Below are 18,032 nucleotides of genomic sequence, written 5' to 3'. Positions count from 1 at the left end.
ACCAGACTGCGCGTCGCAAAGCCACTATGTTGGTTTTCTCATGGCGCGGCTCATATATATATTTCCTTGTCTCGACATACACTCACTATAAGAAGGTATTTAACTTGTTATGCCTATAATGACCACCTTACTGACCCTACTGGTGGTCACTGACGATCGGTGATGTCCTGATGACATGAATCTGCCCAATTTTACAGTCTTTATTACCAAACTTGACCACAAGTTGACCACTGGTGTTTATACTTTGTCAACTCATTGTCTGACTAAACGTCCTGTCCTTACCAATAAAGCTTAGTTCATAAACATGTACTAAGTATGAAGTTATTCGTTTAGCTATGTTCAGGTCTTTTGGCTTCCTATAGTTTTGCATTAATTCCATAATATTTTGAAGAAACTTTGCACAAACCCTATAAAGTAGATAAAATATAATAATGAATTATTAACTGATAAACAAATCCATGCCAAATTAGAAGAGAGTACTGCAACAACACCCGAGATACTTTGGTATATACATAATAACAATTTATTTATTTTTTAAATTAGAAAAAGCATCGAAACTATTGACTACTAACATTCCATAAACAACAACACAGCAAACAGCAAAACAAAAACACAGCATCAGCAGCGCAGCAGCAAACACAAAAACAGCAACAACAAAAACAGCACAGCACGCAGCAGTCAACACACAAAACAGCAGCAGCAAAAACAACAAACAGCAGCACAACAACAACAACAACAACAAAAAATAATAATAATATAGATGATAATAATAATAACACATAGATTAAAGTGTTTCTTGTTAGACTGATTATTGTCATTCTGAAAACAAAACAAAAAACAAACTACCATGGAGTTCTGTTACTGGTTGAACTTCAGATCATACTGACCCCGTGAACCGCTAGGTTTAGTTCGCCACAAATAATGCGTCTCTATCTAAATCCGAATTGAAGTTCCAGCAGAAGATTTATATACCCACAGGGACATTTTTCATAATATATGATTTAATTATACTTATGATTATTAGTGGCCCTCGGCATTAAAGGCCTATTGATAGAATTTGATTAGTATAATAACAATAATTTTTCATATTATCTTTCCTATATGTATCGAATTACATGTTTAAAAAGTCTTGTCTATTTTCTTTCACATTTTAGGTAAAGATTGTCTCAAAAATACAATATTCGTTAACATCGCCAACGCTCCTTGAAAGACATTTAGATTTAAAGGTCACATATATTGTATTATATGTACATAATGTAAATAGATTTCCTCTTTCGTTATTGCATTACCTCACATTTTTGCGGTCATAACTTCGCAAATTTGTCATACACTAAATTGTTGCTATGTAAACAGTAATATCAAATCAGCAAAATCTACCTATAAATTTTCGACAGGAAATGCTTTGATGTGTCTGATTATCCAAACTTTTGATAATAAATTTTGATACGGGAATATCAATTATATGCAATTATGATGTTTTATTATTTAATATGGAGAAGTTGAGCATCGAACAAAGTTTGAGTTGGTCTTGATCTTCAATAAAGGGGAACGTTTGGCGTTAATATACCTATATATATATACATTCCTTTTCCAATCCTTCACATGTTCTGAGTAAATGTCAACACGGGGAGGATGCGAATATATACGTTCAATGTCACAATTTTTCACAACCTAATCGTACTGAGAGAGAGAGAGAGAGAAAAAATCATCAACAAAATCTGTAAAAAGATCCCTTGGAAGAATAGAATGCAACCAAAAAAGAATAATAGCAAACCCGGTTTGATCGAGTCTGTTCATGAGAGGTAATAAAATGCGCAACACCTCTCACTCCCCCTAGCACTTGGCTCAGGCGGAATCTATGAAAGTGACTTCATGATCCCAAAGGACCAGAAAATATAAGAACAAGGAACATCAAAATGAATATAGCATCACAATCTCTTCTGTCTTTTGAACAGATTTTGTTTTCAAAATGCTGTTTCATAAAAATATATAATGTCATGTGACTTGGTAATCATTTACATTTATACACAAAAATGAAATAATGAACCTGTCAACATTTAACTACCAGTGATACGATGTAATTCTAATGTAACTTGCTGTGAGCCAGTCTATGTTGCAGATTGTGCTTGTTTAAAAATATAATAGGCTGAAAAGTGAAAATGACATATCAGACATAAATGACATATGAAGCTTTAATCTGCCCCCAGCATCTTTACTTTAAAATTGCTTTATAATTACATGATATCAATTTGTAATTATTTAACCAGTTTAACCCAGTAGTAGCCGGCTAGTACTTTTCCCTTTGTAGTTGTTTCTCTCTTTTTAGTCGGTTTGTATTTGGATATACTGGGTTTGAGAGGAAACTAAGGTGACAAAATCAGTTCTATAACCTTACGCTATAACTTTAATAATAGACTAACAACAACAACAACAACAACAACAACATTACTTAACAGCTGCGGCAACATAGCATCTTGTTGTTGTTTAATTTGGATAACTGTAAAGTCTTATTTACCTTCACCTTAAATCATTAAATGGCATCAGAGCGTTTTTCTTTTTCAAGAGTTTTTACAACTTTAGTATACGTTTTTGATAATGTTTGAAACGGCACATGTCGTTACGACTTTTGTAATTTCTGTGATAAAATGATCAGCGAAGAGAAGAGATTTTCATCAAAATCAATTGTAATTTGTACCGAAATGTCCCCTCAGTGGTCAAGTTTCCTCCATTGGACATCTGTTTTATTGAGCAGTATCTATTGTAAGAGTTGACCACTGACCATCGGTCACTACCCAACGGTCACTAGCTCCCGATTGGTGTCGTATTCCAACCGCAGTAATTACTGCGATCTGGTTTCAATTAATTATTCGTTCGCTCTCTATTTATTCTATAAATATTTAAAGTTTATTTAAACTGTTCGAGTCAGGTGGCTGCTTTGTGGCAACAAGTTGCAGCGCGTGTCGTTGTTGTTATTTTTACCGTTTTCTAAACATGACTAAATTCCTTCACTTAATTTTGACATTGTCTTGAAGTACGCAAAATGAAGTATTCATTTGCCCAAGGAAAGAAACAAAATGTACAGTTAATTTATTTTGTATAAACTATAATAATAAAGTTCAATGGCGGAAGTCGTATGAATTAGTACGAACAATTTGAATTAATTTCGAATTAAAATGCCAAAGAAAGGTTGAAAAGGGGAGCACTAAGTTACCATTTAGAAACTGAATATTCAGGAAAATCATATTTCATGTTAAGCACTTGTCCACATGATGTCGTTATATAACATCAAACTAATCCAAATCCGCTAGAGGAACGCTAATGAAGATTTATTTTAATTTTACGCCACCTAGCGAGCTCTCCGGACTCGGAACGGAATCAGGGTTGTTAAAACGCTCTGATAATGTCTTTCGTTTGAATCAACATGCGGCTATTAGTGTCAAAGTTCATTTAACATATGCAAATAATTTTCGAAGCTAAACAGATACATTAATGTTGAAATGGTTGAAATAAAGGAGTTATTGTTCACATCGAAACGTTATTAACATTATCATCTCAGAGTGTTACAGAAAAAGATGTGATGCAAAAATTGTTCGATTTATCCCATTACACCTCTAACCCCCACCCCCCCCCACCCCATATTTACACCTGTTCTTTGTCCTCGATATTTTTTAAAAGATATAATATACAAAAATTGCTAAGGACGTAAAATTTTGAGGGTTTTTTTTCTCGCCGAAATGAACGTGAATAAAATTGATAAACAGATATATGTTGTTTTTGTATACTCAAAAGGAATTTGAGATGAATTACACTAGCATTATGAATGTTATCGTGGAAATTCCGATACAACGAAACAAATTGTCATAAAAGGTAATATCCGTTGATGTACCCCTTTGGCTATTTTCCTTCATGGCATTCTTTGTCTTAGCAATTTATCCATTATTTTGACAGGTCTGTTTTTCTATGATCCTGGCCCCGTTAACGAAAATTAGGAAAAAAATACCCATAATTCAAAAGAGAGTCAGTTGTATTCAAATTTAAAACACTGGGTTTCAAGTGGGCGTAGTTGAATCCATTTCGTTGCCACGGTTACTGTCATTGTGGTTTGCCAATACACAAACTACAATGAAAAGTTCAAAGTATTAAATTTTAAACTAATCAATAAATTGCGATACACAAATTTTCCTCTTCTAAGCCATCTGCCTGAATCGATGACTTTGTAATTTATTTAATGAGGAAGCAGGTGATTTTGTTTGATGGAGTATCCGAATGTAGAGCCATGTGTCAAAATTTACCACCATATGTCAAATGATTCGATGACAATGTTCGCGTGCTACCGGTTGTTTACATATTTGGTCCAGCGACCACTTTTAAGTGAAATTTAAGTTGAGTGCGAACTAATATGCTGTTTTATATTATGAATACTTATACAAATGATTTTGAAGAATAAGGATCTAAGATGAGGGCGTTATAACTGCCCATTTCTTTTCAATGATTTCGTCCGTTGCCTAGTAGTACCGCGTCCGTTTCGAGGTCGGGAGGCCGTGGGTTCGCATCCAGGCCCTGTAATACCAAAGACGTGAAAAATCGTACCAGGAGCTCCTTGCTTGGTGTTCACCATTAAACTAAAATATAAGCATAAATTTTAAAGAATTTTATCTTTGAATATTTATTGTCTGTGTTCCATTTTAAGTTTTTTTTCCTACTATGTATATGTATGTTTTGAAATGTCGAGAACTACCTTGAAATTGAAATTTATGATCAAGTCAAAGGAATCAAGATTCAAACTTCCCTCTCAGTCCAGAAAAATATAAATCATGTAACTTACGAGTATTATTTTCCAGTGCTTTGACATTTAGAAGGGTGCCTTCTCTGTCAGAGATAAGAAGACAGGCTATATAATATGAATGTTACACAACACATCTTCGATCGATTCTGTGAGACCCTTCAGACAGTCGCATTTAGCAAGTCCGTATCTGGCATGAGGCAAAAAGGGATGCATTCGCCTCTTTCAACATTCAAGAAAAAAAATGAAAATGAGTTGATTTGGAAAAAAAAGATGACTAACTTTAGCTTTTTTGGTCTTGTTACACTGTGAGTTGTCAAAATGGACATGTAACTTGTCAGAGTTTTGTTTAATTACTGGCATATTTATAGAAGAAACTGTAAAACAATGTACAAAGACTTTTAGTTTACTTCCGGGTGTGTGCTACTAAGTCTCCTTTAATTTTTCTCTCTCGAAGAAAGACGAAACCGAATGCCGATCCGAATAAGATAGAATGCAAATGCAGCCAATGGGTCATTTCACATAAACGCCGAAACCAAACCAAAAACGTGAAAACGACTTGCATGAATTGAAATTCTATTTGGATACAGAATTTGGTCAAAAAGATGAAAAGGGTCGCGTATTTCAGTAAGCTGGTCAATTTGCACATTTTCGCTCAGACGGATTCTGATCACTACGGGCCTGCCAACCGGTCTACGATCAAACTGAAGTTCTTCTTTAATACCACTACATTTTTTTTATCCTTATTTTTTCATCGCTAAAAAATGTGCTCTATACTAATTAGATAACCAAATGTTACCACACTCAGTCAGTAGGCCAAATATTTTTTTTTCTTTTCAAAATTGATGACATAACAAGATACCATCCGTATTTGAGCGAAATATGCATAAAATACTATCAACAATCCATTACATTACCTAGACGATGAATATTTAAATTTTTAGAAGTGTGCCGATAGACACCATCTGCCGCTTTAATTTTGTAATAAAGAAAAAAACCATTGAGATTCTCGTGTCGTATTTGCTTATCAAAAGAAATGAATGTAGGTAAAAGAAACCATAATTTGCTTTTCAACAAAGGCATCATGACGTGTGACGAAATTTTTATTGAGTTGAATTAGTTAAGTGTGGCTGACGGAACTAAAATTACACCTGCCTTATATTTTTTGTGAAAACTAGATTTAATTCATTTTTCTCTCTCCTCATCCTTAATAAAAGCAGCTGTATTCAAATGAGGAAGGATGCTCTGTCGTGCGCCGACTAGGTTCAGATTTTAACTGCGTCGGAATGAAATAATGAAATAGCGAAACTAGCAACAATCGAGCCATATAATTATTCGCGTGCCCACACATCTGTCCCCGGGGACCTTAGGGGTTGAATAAAACAGTAGATATCCGGATGATCTGATACAAGGGCCCGATATGTTTGCCCCTATCGCATTGTGATCCATAATCGCATGTGTAATTGTCATATTTAAACTGTCAAAAATGTATATAGAGAAAAATATCTGCATTGAAGCGAAAAATAATATAAATTTGATCAGCTGTCCTTATACTAAAGGTCGTGTTCGCGTGCACTTGAGTTGCTACCGTAGCAATATATCTTTACCCCTTCCATCCCTACTTCTATATTTCTTTCATCTTGAGCACGTTATTGCGTGGACGCGTGCGCTATTATAGTTTAATATGGTTTATTGTTGTTAAATATAATGAATTCCCTTTGACCATACATGTATCGCTATTCAGCGAATCTTTTCATAAAATTATACCAGAGATATGGAGACACCGTTGACAATTTCAAAAGGGTCATTATTAAATTCTGCCATGGCATTTCTGGAGATCACAAGCACCTGTCGCGGAAGAATACACAAATTTTATAGAAACTGGCTTCTGATTGGAACACACTAATTATCAGGTGACAGATCGTGGCTTTATTTTATTCCTAACAGCCCTTCGAAGCAAAGGTCAGTACCCCATTATCAATATCCCTCCCAATTAATAAGTGATCTACCCGAATATTGATCAGCCGGGAACGCTATATCCGAGTATTGTTTAGGTATTTGGACAGCGTCCCCATCTGGTATCCGAAATGTACCGTTAGCGCTATTGTTCAATGATGTTTGAATATTGTAATTAACAAATCAAGCAGGGCACCTGCTTTCATTAATTTACATTTACAGTTAAACAGATGCTGAGCTGCTATATTTAGACCCATGTCATGTGACGGAATTTCTTCTGTTTCTTTTATTTCTTCATAGCGATACTTAGTGTCAGTGTCGGAATTCAGCAAACACATTTATAAACAAAAATAAAAAGAACTTTTCAGATGGCATCTAAAGGAAATATTATTCATAAAGTCATACGCCCTTTCAAGAAATAGCATCAAGAAAGAAACAAATAGAAACAAACAAAATTCCGATGGTATACTTTAAAACGTTAAAGGAACTTCATTTTGGACATGTAGTATATCGTGGCTTTACATAAAATTCCTCAGGCAAGAGACTACATTCTTGGGCAGGCTAGACTCTCAACTTCTTCAAATTTCTATTAGCACCTCCATTGTATGGGGACTTAAACATTTAATACAATTTTCTCCTTGGTATTTTATCTATTGAAATTTTGAAATGTATCTAAATAAAACCTATCCTAACCGACGAATGTTACAAATGGCTGGATGTTGATCCAAGCCTTTGATCTAAGTTTCTAATTTGTTTGAATAAGTAGATCATCATTGATATTTGTACGAGTGCTTATTGACTCTCAACGGGACAAAATGAAAATGAAGTTTTATAATCAACGTGGTGAGTATGAGCAGCGCTACATGACTTCTTTCAGTTTTCTGATCTAGCATTTGAATCAGTCTGAATTGGTTGAATTAGACCGGACATTAAGACAATAAATCTCAAAAGATGATTATTATTTATTCATTCAAGGTACATTATACTTACTTTGACAACAATGAGGTAGGAAAAAAAACTTATGGAGAATCCGGGTATCGATCCCGGTACCTCTCACATGCTAAGCGAGCGCTCTACCACTTGAGCTAATTCCCCTTATATGATAATGTGGAATACTATGTCATTTTGTCAATTTACTGATAAAAGCACACGTACGTACTGTGCTGTGCTTGCGAAGTATGGAATGTTAACATGTGTGGATGTTAAACGCAATTATTTAATGATCTACAGTTTTTTTTTCTGAATAAATAAATAAGTATATAAGTATATTTTACAAAATTCATAGTACAGACTGCACTGACTTTAGTTTCGCTATTGACGAGATCAACAAATAAATAAAGAGTCTTGAATGTTCAATGTCATAGTTTTTTAACAGTTAAAAGAGATTGTAGATTAATAAATATGTAGTAGAAAGTAGTGATACTTACTGTACTCTGTAAAATATATAGAAAATTTACTCTGTTGTGTTGACTCGATACATCAAGGTCTAGTTTCTATAATGAAATGTCAGCTTTAAAATATTTATAGATATAAGAATCTATAGGCTACAGTGCATTACATTGTATATTGCCACAATCTCAATACCATTTCCACAAGCTTTTTTTAAGAGTGCAAAATAATAAAAAAATGCAACAAAACATTATAATTATAACACTCTAATGTTATCGAATTCGGAACTTCAACTGACTCAAGCTCCCTGGCTTTTTAACAGTATGTGAGATACCGGCGCTTGTTACTGACTGTCTTCTTCACTTCTAACTAGTTGTAAAATCCCTCTTATGGTACTTGATCTAAATCTTGAGCCCGTTGACATATCTGAACTACGTAATTTTATAATTAACAGAAGAGACGTAACTCTGTTCGGACAGGCGACAGGCGCCTTGCTCTAAGACTCCCCTCGGTGCGAAAGTAAACAATTACGTAAATATTTGGTACGAATTTGGATACCCGCCGCGTTGAAGGAGATTAGATGAGCTGGTATTTTGTTTAGTTTTGATATATCGTTCACTGTCAGTTTCGATGTGTTATTTTTTTTTCTAAATACTCTTTCATTTCTTATTTTCAGTTTAATTTCTTTGCCGTAAGAATAGAGCATGTTTCTTTGAGAAAGTGTTTTGATTTCGAACCACAAGAAAAACGTTTTTAATGTGTTAATATATAACTTCAGTTTACAGTCGTCTTTGAGCTATACATACAGTCGAATATTCTCAGAGAGGCCACCCAATGGTTCGAACTTACGACCTTATTTATAAGACCAACCATAAAGGATGTATACCTGTCTTATTTTGCTAGTATATTTATTATTTCATGCCAGCTTGAGTGTTCAGTGAAACAGTAAAACAATCGCCTGTCATTTTTCGCCTTACCTAAATGACAGTGGGTATACAGTATAATAAGGTTAAAATTATTCGTTTAGTCATAAGTACTGTATAGACATGTCACAGCCTCGCGTATATCTATTACCAACCTAATTCGTCGTGATTACATACATTCAACACAAAGAAATGTCCTACGTGATATAATTTCTTTGTGTTAAAAGTGTGTTCAGCAGGTATATTTCTTATTAGTTAAGGCCAGAGTGATTTACTTTAGCTACAGTTTAGGTACCAGTCCTAACTCCTAAGATTTTTTTGGTGGTCCCGATTCCCATACTTTCACCGTAACACCCTAACCCCACCGACCCTTTCAACGGTCTCATCTGAAGACGCTACATACATGCTCCTATATCTTTATTTACGCCCGCTTTCATTCGAAACTTCTCGGACCTTTCCGTCGAATTTCAGTATAGCTCGGTTATCGGTGTAATCGCCAAGGGATGCCGATTATGTTAATAGTCTTTGGAAACGACGCCAAAGAGCAACAATAACAAGAACAGAACAAAATATAAAAATGTTCAAGTGACTGTAAACAAATATTTGAGTATCCGCTCAGCATCTCTTTAGTGTCTCGCGTGGAAATGAATCAGAATTAAGGAATGTGACTCAATAATATACAAATATAATGTTATATAAGATTTAATTTGACGCTTGTTTGTGTAACACGAAACCCTAAAATAGCCAACAAAAAAAAATTGAGAGCAAGTAGCCCGTACTTCCCATTTAAGTCATTTCGTTCAGATATGCTATTTTATCATTTGCATGGATTAAGCACATTTTGTGTTATAATGTACGTAAATAACTCACAATGAAATTTTACAACTTTTGAACAGAAAACATATTATGCTGGGATTTCGTCGAAGCAACTTTTCTGTTTTTGTCGATGCGCATGGCGTATAGGATTGCTACCAGTACCAGTAACGTGGTTTTTAAATACTTTCATCGATAAGACAAACATTACAGCAACAGTCTTCACAAAGGATTTTTTTACCTAATGCAAAGAACAATTAAGAGACATGTGGACAAGACTCTGGCTTCTTAGGTAAAGTTTAGACAAAACAGGCAAACAGAAAAACAGCAAAAAACAATTATTTCCGATATTGCCTGAGCGGCTTCGCTTTCACAGGTAAACTGCAACACAAATGGTTTGTTCAAGACCTTAGCGAAACGGCTTTACCGGCACGGGCAAACAGCAGCGCAAATTATTTTTTCAAGACTTTGGCGACACGGCTTTACCGGCATGCAAACGGCAACACAGATGATTTGTTCAAAATTTTTGACACTGCTTTACCGGCACAGGTAAACAGCAGCACAAATGGTTTGTTCAAGACTGGCGACACGGCTTTAACGGTACAAGCAAACAGCAAAGCAAGACTTCGGCGCAGGCAAACAGCAACACAAATGATTTATTCAAAACCTTGGTGACACGGCTTTACCGGCGCAGGCATACAGCAGCTGTACTTGTGTTAACAGGTACGCATCAGCAGAAGGTTTGTGTCAGAGTTATCCGAAACTGGCAAATGGTTACAGGTACGTTTTTGGCTTTTGCAACGTTGAGTCAATAATAGTCAGAAGTTTACAAGTTGTTTGCATCACATACATAAATAAACAAGTTACTAAAATGTTTAGGTTGGAGACATCTATGGAATCAGGCATTTGCTGCAAATAGCAAAACAGACACACACTGACTGATTTATGTCTGTCTGTAACATAAAACTAACTGAATAAAATGTGCTTTTCTTCTGATTTGGTGTGACAATAATTTTCAACAACCTGACGACATTTTGTATGATGATATTATAAAAGATAAAACGGGTACTTCACCAGATATCTTGTATCACTTACACAATTCATCAACCATACATCTGTTACATGCTATCAATCAAAAAAAATGTATGTTATACAATCGAACAAAGAAAACGAAAATTATGCAGAATACATCAGCTATCGTTGCAATCTGTGTACTAATATTTTTTTTTAAAAAATGAAAACTAATTTAGTGACAGTTCAAAATGTTCGTGTATGTAAGAATCCTTTGTGTGGTAGTTTTTTTTTTCTGTTCCTTCTTTTGTTTGTTTTTGTTTTGTTTTGCTTTCTTTGATTCTTCAGAACGCGCTATTGAATTGAAGTTCCTTAAAGCAATCATTTTCATGTAAGAAGCAGCTAAAGTAGAGATCCAAACAGATGCTTTGCATCATAAACTGGTTAGAAAATCACTATTTTCAATATTACCCATGAATCTATTCAGTCATAAAGGGAGGTAATCATTAGGGAGGTAATCAAACTAACAATTCAATAATATTTTCTGCTATTTTAATAATAGTCAGGCCTTCGGCAAAAATATAAGAAAACTATTATCGAAAATAGTAAAGAAAATAATGTATTCCATCTTCATAACAAAATTTGGGACAGTCCCATCTTAAACAAAAAGTATCCTGGGCCTTTAATCATCATCTACATGTGACAACAGTAAACCGTTTTTGGTTTATTTGTAGGGTGCACCAAAATGCATATAGCATCGTTTCAATACACATCCAAAACATCCTTAAGTGACGTTACATGAAAAAAAAATCGATGATCAAATATTCATTGTGGAGTTGCAAAAAAGAAAGAATGTCCCATCTACCTCAGTAACGGTTGTCAAAATACCCACCCTACCCCTGTCCCCATTCACATAAACCAGCATCACCACCAGCACCACACACTCCGTCCACTTGCAGCCAAACCTTCAGCTAGTTTAGTACGCCAGTCCTTTATTCGGGTACAAAGACTGTTAAAAAAAGTGGTTAGACATTAAATGTGAAAATTATGCTCTTTTAGAAATGGAATGCTGCAAAAAAGATAATTGTATCGTTCAAAGTAAATTAAATATAGATATGAATGTAAATTATATGTAGATTTAAAATGCATTTTCTTTGTATCCTGAGAGTTAGTTAAAATTATCATGTAAAATGGAGTGTTTGGTATTTTCTTGCCGTTGAATCATCTGTGGTGTTTCTTTTTTTCTTGACAATTTGACAGACGACAGTGCATCTGAAGGTATTTGTTATTCATCCCCGAATCATGCGGGGAAGTTGTTAGTAACTAGCGGAGAGCATGTCAGTATTGGTACAGAATCAAAGAAAACTGGCGCCGATGCAAGTATAGAGAAAAAAAACGGTGTTACACTTTTCAAATAAACAATAACTCAGAAATTTCTTTTATCGTGTATAATGCAGTCATTTCATTTTGACTTGTGGTACTTTTTGATGCAGCCCTACGGTTCCAGATGACACTCTCCTGTCGTCATTAAAGTAAACTTCCATCAAAGGCCACAGCACTACGGTGAGAAAACCAAAGGATCTCAAATGAAGTTGTATTTTTGCTATGATGAAGAATGACTGAGTTAGCCATTTTTCAAAATATATTTCTGTTCTTCTCTGTTTGAAAAAAAAATACTTTCAGTCCATACCCTTTTTATACATTTTGTCTTTGGCTATTTTTGCGTTCGTGGTTCCCAAACTAGAACAAGCATGTTTGAAGAAGCATTGTTTATGTATACACCAAATAGGCTATGCCAGTATAACACGTTCGTGCGACATATAATATACTTGGGGGAAAAAGTTGTATATGAAAAGCATATAATGCACAATTATATGTATGTTTTGTACAATATAGTCATTGTTTGGCTCTTGTGTATTTGGAGGAAATGAAAGTATGTAACTTACTTACTTTTCAAGCTATAAATCAGCCTACACAATGCAGCTGGGAACTGGCCGACCAGATGACATACGGTGTAGAATATCTGTAAATTGCAAACAACTATTTCTAAAGAAAATAACTTAAAAACGTTGTTGTTTTTTTTTTCTCAGTATCTATACATATGTTTTAATATGCACAAAACGTACCAGTAAAGCATCGGATCCTTGCGTTACGCGTTAAACCAGAAGCATTCCGCGTGACTGCAAGAGCATCTGTCATCCGGAGGCACGCGGCACAGCGTTTTGTCGCGTGCTGTATGGATCGCAAGAGAATAAAAGTGTTTGAAAATGAACTATCTTATGTGATCTGTATGATTTCATGATAATTAGACAAAATTCGGTGTTTGATCACATTATCGTGTGTTTGATCAGTGGCTGAGTGTTTTGGTCTGAACTGAAATCACAAACATCCGACCTTTTAGGGAGTCATGCATCGGTATTTAAAAATCTTCAGTTGGATTAATACAGTTAAAAGCGTCGTTTTTCATCCGTGATATTTGCTAAAAATTGAATGATTATTTGATCGTCTGCTTTGATTAAAGTATACAGCTGCTCAGAATGCAAATTTGCGTACGACGATGCTCGGGGCGAAACTGTGTGTCGGCATCTTATTGCGGTTACGAAACATTATCAGCAAAATTTCATATAAATTTATGATAAAAAGTCGGTGTTTGTTTTTCTATGATCAAAGCTGGAAAGCGGACAGATGGCTGACATATCTAAACAAATGATTGTACCGTTAGTTTCCATTATTAATCATAAACGTGATTTTATCGATGAAATCATGAATATAATATCGATAATATTGATAATATTTGTCATAAAATTCGTTTGATTTTACAGTTATCACATTGTTTTAAGCAATGTTTTGAAACTGATAGCGGTGTACGCCTGTAGTATCATTATTGCTTATAGGGAATTCACTTATTTGACGCCATTGGCTGAGATATTTTCTTTCCTATTTTACCTTTTTATCCGTGATCCTTAAAAAAATGTTAGGCAAACTAGAAAAATAAAAACAACGGTAGATGACGTTTTTAACTATGCTTATGAAGATTTTATCCAAAATTTATTTTCTTCCCTTTTTGAAATTGTTTCTAACATAAGCCTGGTCAAGCGGGAGCGCGACAAAACATCGACAGACAAAACATCGACACGACAAAACGCCAAAAGCTCGACAAAAACATCGACAAACATTGACAAACATCGACAAAACATCAACACATAAATTATTTACACATTTCTTCCACAGAATAAATGCAAAGGTCAAGCATGCGCTTACGCGAAGTCTGCAATCTAAAGGAAAAGTTGAGAAATTTTCCAAAAGCTGCACTTCGGTATCAGACAATTTTTTTCAGTTATTTTCTATATTGACCCGAATGGACCATGAACATTAAATTTTGTACTATATATATGTGTGTGTCTATATATCACGAAGTTTGTCTATGTTTGAACTTATACATGTCCTGTAAGACGGGTTGTCCGGTTTTACACTTTCAGGTGACTGTGACCTGTCGGTCACCTGGACCCAGTCTCTTTCAGACAGGAAATGACCGTTTATGTATTACCCAAGAATGTAGAATAAATCTTAGTTTATCACATAGCCACACATACTTCCTACTTAGTTTCCAATCATACGGGTTTTTGTCGCACCTTCGTCAGTCTGATTCGTTTAATCTTTGGTCATTTTGGGTAGCTGTTACAATGCGGTATCTGTGTACTCTTCAATGAAGGAGATAAGATGTTCTGGGTAGACATATTGGATGATTATTTCAAACTGCGAATTGTCAACATGGTGATATAATGTAGTAAGTGGCCATTTCCTCTGATACCTGTTGGTATTTAAGAGAAAATGGACAGTATCTCCGTGGCCTAATTGCATTGAATACACTAAAATTTACTGTTGATGTCCATCCTCATTACACATATGATGTGGTATATTTTAAGAACCTTAAGTTCGTATATCTTGATGAAATTCAGAACAGCGATCAATGTGTGACACACACACACAAATATCCAGAACAATACCGGCTAACTTTTCGTATATTCGGCCATCCGATAGTTTTACATAGCTCGGCTGGTGCCATCCGAGTTAATTTTGCGAACCAGTACTCGTCCTTGAAGTTGTGACTCAAATGGGTATTACTTCATAGATGCTTTGACTCGCCACCTTCGGTACGCCAGCTGACACGCCTGGAGGAGAAACTTCTATTAGTAAAAATATATGAAAAAAAGTACGACTTGCATGACCTACCTATTATTTCCTCTGTACCTGGTAAAGGAAAGGATTTACATAATTATAAAAAAAAACGTTCGCGCAAATTTATCTTTTATCAACGCATGTCATGTTTCCCCTAAATGGATGATTTATTTCTAAAAACAGAGCAAATAAATCTGTTTTTACCAAATAAAACAAGAATTTACATTGGGAAAATGTTATGATGTTATATTCAATCCCAATATCAAAATAAAAAGTTAATAAGCTCTAAGAAGGAAGTGGAATATCAAGAAGATATTAACTCTGGGCTAGGGCCCTAAAATGCGACATATTGTCTGTTGGCGAGTGTTATAATGCTACTTTATTCTCAATCACATTACGTTGATAAACCACAAACTGGCCAGAAAGATATACATTAATTAATAATATCCTTTTCAAAAGAATAGGCTTACTCTGTGTAGAAGGTCATTTGAATTCTAGATTACGCTTTGTTTATTTATGAATATTGAACATAATCCGAGCAAAGAGAACAGACACACCCTCGGTGTGTGTGACCAACGGTTGTGCGCGAGTGGGAGAGGGGGTCGTTTGAATAAAATGGGATATGTTTTATTTAACTGATACAAATTTTATCTAAATTCTTTCTAAAATATACCGAGCTGCGGTGGCCTAATGGACAAGGCACCTGCCCCGCAATCGGGAGGTCGAAGGTCCAAGCCCTGCTGGAGGCGGATCTTGTTATTGAAGAGAGACTGGTTGGTGAGCCGCCTGCTATAGTTAAATAATGGTTACCGACTGCCTACCTGCCTGGCATTGAAAAAATAGGAATCGGGAAGTAATGCTGTTCAATGTATATAGGTGTCTCTTAAGCCAACTTGGCTGCCCCTTTTAGTAGGGGTGACACTAACAAACACTTCACTTTACTTTTATACCCATACGGGAGAAATGCATAAATATCAACCGGTACTAATATTTCTCGCACTTTATTCAGACGTCTGTTGTTGTTTCTGCAGATTGCGGGCATTTTATAACTCTCGTGTGACTCAATTATTCGAGTAGTAAAGTAAAGTAGGGTTCTAACACTAAACAATATATTGTAAATGTGAAAAAAATCTTCACTTTGACGAAAGGTGAAAACGGCGGAAATACGGCATTTAGCATTGCCACTTTTACACGTGACATATGTGCTCGTTTGGCCGCCTTCATTCGGCGCGGGACTGCCCGGTCACTCTGTAAATTTTAATGAAAAGTTACAAGAATTAAATCAAGCCATAGGCCAAGGTATTTGTATCGAAGTTTTTGCTTATTGTACAGTATCAAAAGTAAGTCATTTTTGTTTGCTGACATTGATTAACTCGATCATATGTAAATGTCATGCATTTATTTATAAGTCATTTGAATCAATTGACATTTTTTACGCACAACAATGCGCAATTTACATTTCTGCATGTTTGCACGATGATAGGAAGGAATTTTTGATCTGGACTTTTATGGTTTGTTTATCGGTGTCATGATCTTGATTAAAATGAATTATAGATATTAGTTTAGAATACATTTTTGTATTGAATATCGTGTGCGTGACAGCTATTTGATTTGATTCCATTTTAATTGAAATAATTAAAGATTAAAATGATATTTTTATTATTGTATTTATTTGTATCATTATACCAGGAGAGGGCTTTGTTAGCTATTTTTATCAATAATTTTGAAACGGTTGTTGACCACATTGTAAGAACTTTTTGCACCCGTTGCAGAAAAAAAAATCGAAATATGAAAAAAGGAAATAAAAAAGAGACAAATATCACGCTTCTGCAATATTTCCAAGACCAGACCACTACATACAGCTGTATTTTTGTATTTTTATTGTTCTTTTTTGCAGTGTTCTTTGGTGATACACTATGATATCTAAAATGCGTAGTTTTACTTGAAAATCTTGGTCCTTGGACGGAACGGTGTACTGAGCACGTGAGCAGAAGCATCAACTCTATGAAATCCATCTGGGTATACTATTCGACCTTGACACGGACTTAAACCACCTTATGATATAATTAGCTACCGCGAAATACAGAAGAATAATGTGTGTGTATCTATTACTTATTGTTTTTATAATTTATCATTTTATATATAATTAAATGACCCAGTCAGTACCATAAAATACGACGAATTCCGTAGCAGGTTACTTGATAAGTATTGTTTGCATTTAGTTTCAGCCTTTTAATTGCTGACGTAAATCTAATGCCGCCACATGTGTTGTGCATGATAAGGGTTGGTAATTGATCGGTTATTGGTTGTATATTGAAAGATTATTTTTTAAATGGAATTATGCTTTGAAAAGAAGGTATGCCCTTTATAAGCATATAGGGCATGATAGGCCACGTATTAAACTGAATTGACATTGAAATGCATTGAATTATGTACTATGCCAGACTTTGCCAAATTCCGTCAAGATTGTAAGGTCATTGCAATAGGGCATGATACTGCCGCCACCAAAACTCTTCTAGACTACAGCAGGGCATGAATAACTTAGTACACTGGAACCCTTCTAGATTACTAGACTACAGTAGGGTATGAATATCTGGTTCGTCATTGGTTCCATTCAAATGGCTTTTGAAATTGCAGGACCAGTCTAGGCAGTAACTTGTCACTGAACTTCTAGACTAAGCTACGCAGGGCATGAATAACTAGTACACTGGAACCCTTCTAGATTACAGACACGCAGGGCATGAATAACTTAGTACACTGGAACCCTTCTAGACTACAGCAGGGCATGAATAACTTAGTACACTGGAACCCTTCTAGACTACAGCAGGGCATGAATAACTTAGAACACTGGAACCCTTCTAGATTACTAGACTGCAGTAGGGTATGAATAACTTAGTACACTGGAACCCTTCTAGATTACTAGACTGCAGTAGGGCATGAATAACTTAGTACACTGGAACCCTTCTAGATTACTAGAC

General features: G+C 35.2%; 1 non-coding gene across 1 annotated transcript; it reads right to left on the bottom strand.

The window, feature by feature from the left end:
• Positions 1-7,761: 7,761 nt before the first annotated feature.
• Trnaa-agc (transfer RNA alanine (anticodon AGC)) lies at positions 7,762-7,834 on the bottom strand. Its single transcript has one exon. It is a non-coding gene; the product is annotated as a tRNA-Ala (tRNA).
• Positions 7,835-18,032: the final 10,198 nt, after the last annotated feature.

This window comes from Mercenaria mercenaria, chromosome 4 (assembly GCF_021730395.1).
Source record: "Mercenaria mercenaria strain notata chromosome 4, MADL_Memer_1, whole genome shotgun sequence".
NCBI lineage: Eukaryota > Metazoa > Mollusca > Bivalvia > Venerida > Veneridae > Mercenaria > Mercenaria mercenaria.
The sequence above is the reverse complement of the archived record's forward strand: the minus strand, read 5'-3'. Positions and strand labels throughout refer to the sequence as shown.